Consider the following 8,654-nt stretch of genomic DNA (forward strand, 5'->3'; position numbering starts at 1 on the left):
ACATAGAAGAGACTATCTTCAATCTGGTTAGATGATTAAAGATTTAAAATAGATATATAACAACACTATATATATAAATATATAGATATATAAATGACAAAGACAATACCGCCCCAAAGGTCTCTTTATGCATTTATGTCATATATAGCTTTTAAGTTACAATTATGTAGCGGAATGTTTGTGGTATGGCTTAATGGTAAAAAAATGTAGACTGGTAACTTGGTGGTTGGTTCGAATCCCATTTGGGTATATGCACTGTCCCCATTGTGCCCTTGATCAGGATGGCAATTTACCCCAGTTTGCCTCACCACGAGTGTCTATTTCTTTTTTTCTTTTTTCAACATGTTTATTAGAAGTTTTCTTTTATATACATATGTGTATGCTTAAACAACAACAACAAACAAACAGTAGGCTGCCACAGCGACCAAGACACCCACTGAGATACAAATTAATAGTATGCTACAAAAAAACAACTTCTCAGACTAAAATTGATCTATTATACATATAATAGATAAAATAATAATAATAAAAAAAACACATAAAAATTTAAATAATTATTTCAACTTCACAAAATTTTGCCCAGGTTAACCATATTGCAAGGTTACCGACATCAGTGCTCATTCCGCTTCTTCAATTTCTAGAAGATCCATATGTTTCTCAAAAGCAGTGAATGGCCCCCATCTTTTCAAACATTTTGTTTCCCTTTTCATATGTCACTCTTTCTAAGGGAAGCGTTATTAGCATTTGCCTAACCCAATGTGTAATACTTGGTTTATTAGTCTTTTTCCAATACATTGCTATTGATCTTTTGACATGTATGAGACACATTTCTATAATTATTTATTCACTTTTGGTGTACTTGTAGTCTTTTGGATAAAGCCCTAAAATAAAAAAAATTTTCAATGGATTTTTTAACCTCCTCCCAAAATGACTTTATCTTACTGCATTGCCAAGAACAATGAAATAGGGTCCCCTTCACCTCAGTGCATTTTGTGAATAAGTCTGGAATATTGCTATTATATTTATTTAATTTAGCTGGGGTGATGTATGTTCTCATTAGCCATTTATACTGTAGTCGAGTATTAACTGACTGAGTGTGAGCTGCAGTACATGCTGATTCCCAGTTTTCAAATTATATATCTGTTTCTAGATCTTTCCTCCATGCATTCAGTTTGCAATTCGAATTCTCAGTTTAATTGGACAGTAATAAATTGTATAACTCTGATATAGCACCGTTACTTAAACTATTCTTAGACATAATTTTTTCTAAGTTCGATTTTGAGGGTTTGTTTAGAGCATTTTTGTCTCGTTCTGATAAAGCTTCTCAGTTGAAGGTACTCAAAAAATATTTTCAATATTTGTGTTTAATTTCTTCAAAAGACATCATATAGTCTGTGTTAGGTAGATACAGATCTTTATTTTTTTCTAATCCTTTTGTTGCCCAAGTTCTAAATACAGCATCTGCTCTTCCTGTAGTAAAACACTGATTTCCCCATATGGGACTGTACTGTGTTAACAAGTTAGACTCTTTAATAAACTTTCTCACATTAAACCACACCTTGATCATATTTTTGACAATTGGATTGGTAGTTTGTTTCATCAAATTTGGCAGTTTATCTGAATATAAATATAGGGGTAAAGGCAAACTTAACATCTGATTCCATTTCTTTCCACTATGGAATATCCTTTGTTGCAAAATAAAACTTAATAGACCTAAGTTGTGTTGCCCAATAGTACCATTTGGATATTTAGAACCTCCTTTGTTATGTATTAAATGTAATAGGGACAATCTGATTCTTATTTTTCCAAATAAATCCAATACATAATTTTCTAAGTTTCTGAAAGAAGTCATCAGGTAGTGGGATATTCTGAAATATATACAGTATTTTAGGGAGTGTGTTCAGTTTTAGAATGTTAATTCCGCCAATCAAGGACAGAGGTAGGGGCATCCATCTATTAGTGGATTCCACTATTTCCTCTATTTGAGGTTCATAGTTGACTTTAACAATCATATCCAGATTTGGCACAATTTGTATTCCCAAATATGTGAACTGGTCTACCACTTTAAAGTGGTAGAGTTCCCTAGGTGGATTCTCCCTTTCCTTTTCATCAAGCAATAAAATAGAAGACTTAGTGTTATTGATTGCATATCCTGAGATGTCGCCAAATGCCTTTATTAACTCCAGCAGTTTAGGAATAGTTCTGCGGAGGTGCGAGAAAAATATAATAACATCATCCGCATATAACGAGTGCTTATGTTCTTCTTGTCCAATTGTTATTCCAGCTATTTCTGCATGTGTCCGTACAGCTATAGCAAATGGTTAAATTGCCAGAGTAAACAATAGAGTGGATAAGGGGCATCCCTGATGACATCCTCTTTTGATTGCAGTTGGTTTTGATATATTCCTGTTTGTTAGAATTTCTGCTGTTGGATTTAAATATAGTAACGGAACCCATTTTAAAAATGTATTCCCACATCCAAATAGTTTCAAAGTATTAAAAAGATAAGGCCACTCTACCTGATCAAAAGATTTTTCTGCGTCTAAGGACAGGAGGGCCTTATCTGAGGAGTCCTCCAAACTAATATTAAGAACCCTCCTAACATTATGGAATCCCTGACGTCCCAAGATAAACTCATTTTGATCCGTGTGTATTATACTAGGTAGTGCTTCTTGTAGCCATTTTGCAAATATTTTGCACTGGATTTTGAGGTCAGAGTTTAACAAACGTATTGGTCTGTTGCTGGGTTTCCCTGGTTTTGGCAATGATATAATTAATGCTCCTGACATCGATTTAGGGAGACTACCTTCGTGGAAAGCTTCCAGAAACATTTCCAATAGAGGTTTCAGTAATATTGTTTTACATTTTTTATAAAGATCTATTGGGAGCCCATCTGGTCCTGCCGTTTTACCAGATTTCCTACCATCAATAGCTATGCCTATTTCCTCCTCTTTAAGTTCCGCTTCCATCTTCTCTTTGAACTCATCAGCGATAGTAGGAATATTCAATTTATCGAAGAATGTATTTTGCATTTGCAGATTAGGTTTATTTTGGGATTCGTATAGATCAGTGGTTCTCAACCTTTTTTGAACAAACGCCCCCTGACCTCTTCATGATCCTCTTAACGCCCCCTTAAAAAAAAAAAAACACTTCAGAAATACTATTACAGCCAAACAATTGCAACACTGATACCTGAAGCCTGAGTTTTTGGTAAAAAAAAAAAAAAAAAACTGAAACAGAAGTTTCTTATTGTATTTAAACTACATGTAAAAGCCTCAAGTTGAGTAATATTGTGTTTGGAAAAAAATGCAAAAACACATAGATTGTTTGAAAGGTATTTCAAATGTATTTAGAAATTCAAACAAATTCAGGCTCACACAAATTTTTTTTTAAGATGAACCAATCACGTGAACAATAACGTAACTAACCTAAATGGCCAATGAAAAAGCAGCGGTCGTTCGCGCACTCAATTAGGCAATATATACAAGGCTTCAAATTTGAATAGCGTACAAACGGTCATTTCTACCACTCTGACAGCTGCGGCATTTGTTTTTAGGCGTTGCTATGGAGATCATTTGCCGGTAACTAGCCGAGTGGGTTATTAGCAACATTTAAATATGAATTCATTAATTTGCACAGACATAATTTTATTTTACATTCAAATGAACATTGTATGAGTTGTCAGAGGCTTAAACGTTGTGATGAATAACAGTGAGTAACGTAGGGTGACCACCTGGCTATTGCTCTGTTGCAGGTCAGCAGACCTGATTTTGCGGGACACGAGGGAGAGAACTTAAGTTAATATTAATATACTAGGTGAATAACTGCAAAAAGACAAATAATATAAAATCAATATTTATATTATTATGACTTTATTATTCCCATCGGCCAATTACACATTGCAGAGTAGAGATGCGCGGATCAGCTCTAACGTCACCCGAATCAGCTGTTAAAAACAAACTCACCATCACCAATGATTTTCTCCGATTAGATATCCGCACCCGATCAATACATTACAATTAAAATTCTCAGGGCCAGATGTACTAACGCTTTTGCGCCCACTTCAGGCGTATTTGTTTCGCAAAGTGCGCATAAAACCATGGCGAGGTATGTACGAACGTGACGCACCGAGATGAAAGCGCAGATTGCCTGTCGCAATTGAAAATGGCAAAATGCGCTTTTCGTGTCATGCATATGCATTCATGGGATGGACAAGGGGAAAGTGGGAGTGTCACATAAATAGATGGGAGGGAAGCGTAAACTGCGCCTAATTATGTATTCCGCGTTATGTACAGAAAAAGCCGGTGAAAGCGCGCCTCTATTTTGCGCTGAAAATTCTCCGCCTATTAAAAGCATGTATAACTTAGGAAGCGGCTCTCCTGGCATATCCTCCTGGTGAAGTGGCAGCAGTAATCCGAGCAAGACGAAGACATAGGCTAAGGAGAAGAGCTGAAAAGATTTTTGCGCAGGCCGCCTGTTGAGTACCTCTGAGTAACGCCCCCATTTGTGCCTGAGCGCCCCCCTCTCTGCTGCCTCGTTCACACCGCCCCCCAACACTGTCCAAACGCCCCCTAGGGGGCGGTACCGCCCCCGTTGAGAAACGCTGGTATAGATCTTCATAGTATTTTCTAAATTCCTTACTTATTTCAGTAGGATCTACTATAGTATCGCCATTGTTGTTTATAATTGTAGTTATTGTTTGTTTTGTTTCTAATTGTTTAATCTGCCATGCTAAAAGCTTTCCGGGTTTTTCACCTTGATCATAAAATGACTGGTTAAGCCTGAGCATATTAGCAGCTGCCCGGTCTGCAGACATTTTGTTATATTCTGCTCTTAAGAGCAATAGTTATTTTTCTACTGCAGGGGTTCGGTTTCTAAATACCTGTTCTTGAAGATTCTGTATTCTAATTGCTGTCTTTTCTGGTGCGATTCTCTAAATTTGAATGTGGTATAACTAATTATGTGACTTCTTAAATAGGCCTCGAAGGCTTCCCACTTAATACCTGCTTTTCCCCACATATTTAACAAAATCTTCATCTTGTAACCATTTTTGATTTAGACACCACCTTTGTGGATCATTTACGAGATTCCTATCCACATATATCAGACAATAAGGCCCATGTTCTGATATTAATATGCTGTCATAGTAGCAATCTTTTACTTTGGAAATTAGTCCCACTGAGATTACACTGAGTAAGTCTGAAAGGTGCTAGAGTAACTGGAGTATGCTATATCTCTGGGCTTCAGGTGCCTCCAAATATAATCTATCTATCTGAGTGGTTATCCTACTCCTACTATGCGTTTGATCAACACTCGTAGATCTGTCCTTGATTGAGTCTGGTGTACAGTTCCAGTCCCCTGCAATTATGTACTCTCCTGGAAGGGATGCAAGTGTGAGAAATAGATCCGTAAAAAAATTGGGCTCGTCCAAATTAGGGCCATATAGGTTTACCAAATTAAGATTCACTGAGAGAAGAGATCCCTGGATAATCAAATATCTACCAAATTTATCCTTAATCACACATGCGACTTGAAAGGGTACTGATTTGTACCCTTTCATAACTCTTCTAGCTTGTGATGTAAATTAAGCTGCATAGACACTCCCCTGCCACTTCCTACCAATTATGGGTATGAGGTATGAGTTTCCTGTAAAAAAAATTTTTTGAATCCATTTCTCTCAACTTATACATAACCTGTTTGATTTTGTAGCTTTTTGTAAACCTCTGGAATAACAGGAGGTACATTTAAGTTCTAACTTTTGAGCCATTCCAAATATTATACCATGCGGTTCCTTTAGTAAAAATTACCTGTCTGAGAAGATTAACACATTTAAACACCAGAACGTACATTGAACCCATTGAACCATAATGAAAAATTAACCCCATTGCCCCATTTAAGTGGGAACCCCCCCACCCTAGCTTGTGTATCCTCCGACCACTGTTATGGACAGATCCTTCAGATCAGTCCTCTCACCTTTGTCTAAGATTGCTAAAGAGCAAAGACAGACAGAATTTAGAAGTAAAAAATAAAAGTTCCCTGCCTGCTCCAAACTACGTTATGCAGGAATAAGCGCTCAATATAAAATGTTAAATAAGTGCAGGTTTAGTACCAGTGATCAATATACTGATATTGCCACAGCCTTTAACAGAAAAAAAAAACGTGTGAACGGCCTCACAATAGCAAAAATGTTATAAAAAAAAAAAGAGAAGGCATTCGTATTTTCAGTCTGTGTTTAGTATCTATCTCTCGGTGACCGGTTTTCGTTCATCCAGCATCTTCTTTGATCTTATTTATGAATTACTGTGCTTCTGGCGGTCTGTTGAATGTGTGTGTTTGTTATTTGTAACTTACCACCAGTTTAGCTGGAGGAATTATGCCATGCCAGAGTCCCAGGTTCCGCTGCTGCTGGCGCACCGAATCGTACTGCTTCTGTTGTTTATGCACTTCTGTGGCAAGATCGTTGTAAAATCTCACTTGCTGGTTTTTGTAGAGGATGTCTTTCTTCACCTTTGTAGATTTCATTACAAGTATTTTTTGCTTATAATTTAAAAACGTAATTATCAAAGCTCTCAGTGGAGCTTCGGCATCTCTTCTCGGCCCGATGCGATGCACTCTTTCCAACACTATTGGACAGGGGTGCCATTGTAGGGGTGCCATGTCCAGCACCTCCAGTATACAGGTTTCCAAAAATGAACAGGGATCTGAACTTTCAGCTCCCTCGGGAAAATTCATCAACCTCAAGATATTTAGTCATATCTTGTTTCCATATCAACGATTTTATCCTCCAATACTTTTTTCTCTCTCCAGGGTCTGAATCGTTTCCCGTAGTCTGGTTTGACTACGCATAACTCCACTTGAGTCATTCTTTATGTACAATCAGAAAGATCCTTCTTTATCTCTTCAGTAGCAGTCAGAATTGAGTTGAGTCTGACCGAACCAGACTTTCAGACTTTAAATTGCTTATTGCTGTCAGTATTTCTTCTTTAGTCCCTGTGAGCATACCTTCACTTTGCTTTGGAGCTTCAATGTTAGCCTCGTTGCTGACTTTTTGCTCCATGTTCTGCGCCCCATAGTCAGTTAATTTCGACTGCGTCTGTGTTTTCCCTTTATCTTTGACCATATTTCCAGTGTTTGGCATTCCTGCGTCGAGCGTAAAGTTCAGCTGCACTTTTCAGAATCAAGTCTGCGAAATATGTCAGGATTTATTCAGGATCATAGCGGAGCAGGGTCAGGTGTGGCTTTCTAGCTTGTGGCCATTAACGGAAGTCCAAGTGTCTATTTCTATTATGTTCCTATTTACGTTGAGAAGCTTTTAAATGACAAGTAGCCTATGCAGCCTTCTAGTAACTGGATTAAAGCACCTGTGAAAAGAATACATGTACATTGGTTTAACTGATTCACAAGCCTTTAAACTACATTTCTTTTAGAAGGGACTGCAAGAAATTTGTGGAAGTAGTTGCCAAACTTATCAGTTCATTGTGCGGAACCTGTTTATATTCAACACTGGATTTTTAGATGGTCCCTGCTTCTTACATTGCAGTTATATGTAGTTGGCTAAAGTCGATGATATTTTGTTGAAATTGTGAGAATGGTTTGTGATAGTCTTGGAGGAATTAGTAAGAATAGGTTGAATTTACAAATCAATCAGTTATGCTCTGCCTCGTATGCCATCGTTTTCCTTCAAAGCAAGTTTTTGGTTAAGACAATGTAACATTTAATATAAAAATGTCATATTATTCCTGACACATACACATATCTCTTTTTTTTTTTTTTTTTGGTGGTGGGGCAGTTAAAATGTTGCCGGGTCAAAATAAAGTACTGGGCCAGCAGCTCCTTACAATTGAGCCCTGTTTATCATTACATGTAAATGTCTTTACCCTACAAATTACTCTTTAACCTGTTAAACTCTTTAAATGGTGAGTTCCTCTGCCAGACCAAACAAAACTTGGGTCTTCAATTCTACTGGGTCTTCAATTCATCTGTAGAATTCTCCAGTTCTTCATTGTTAATTGGAAAATTAAAAGAAAATTGGTTTGCCAGTTTTTTCAACTTTTCTGTATGTGAAGCCCAACTTTATATTAAATAGATCTGTCATTATGTCAGAGTGCACTTAATTAATGTTAAGCCCAAAGTATACTTCGGTTTTGATGCGAACGCTTAGTGTCTACGTACAGTCAAATGCAAGCCTTTCAAAGTATACGCCATTGCATACACATCCAATTTTTTCCACCTTTGTCTCCTGTGGTTTACTGCTGATTTAAATCTTCTTCTAGTGCTTTTTCATGGCAGCAATTTCTCAGTTGTGAGTGTTGCCAACTTGTGGACCCACTAATTAGTGCAGATAATTCCAGGCACATGCGCATTTAATGACGAGTGTTTGAAAAATTAGGCTGCGTGCGTTCAGTGCTCGAACACTCTGCTGATGACGAAATTTGCGTCACACGTCCTGTACCAAAGTATACTTTGGGCTTAAAGGTGCACTCAGTAATTCTAATCCAATACACTTTTTGTAAAATTCTGCTATATCTCCTCACAGTCTGCTAGCTGTCCATTCTGTGGGTGAGCTGAATTTTTTGGTATCAGACCGATCCACACAAAACTACTCCAGCCAATCAACAACAGGGGGTGGTTCTTGCACGTGCACAGAAGGGGCA

The sequence above is a fragment of the Xyrauchen texanus genome, chromosome 5, assembly GCF_025860055.1.
Source record: "Xyrauchen texanus isolate HMW12.3.18 chromosome 5, RBS_HiC_50CHRs, whole genome shotgun sequence".
Classification (NCBI taxonomy): Eukaryota; Metazoa; Chordata; class Actinopteri; order Cypriniformes; family Catostomidae; genus Xyrauchen; species Xyrauchen texanus.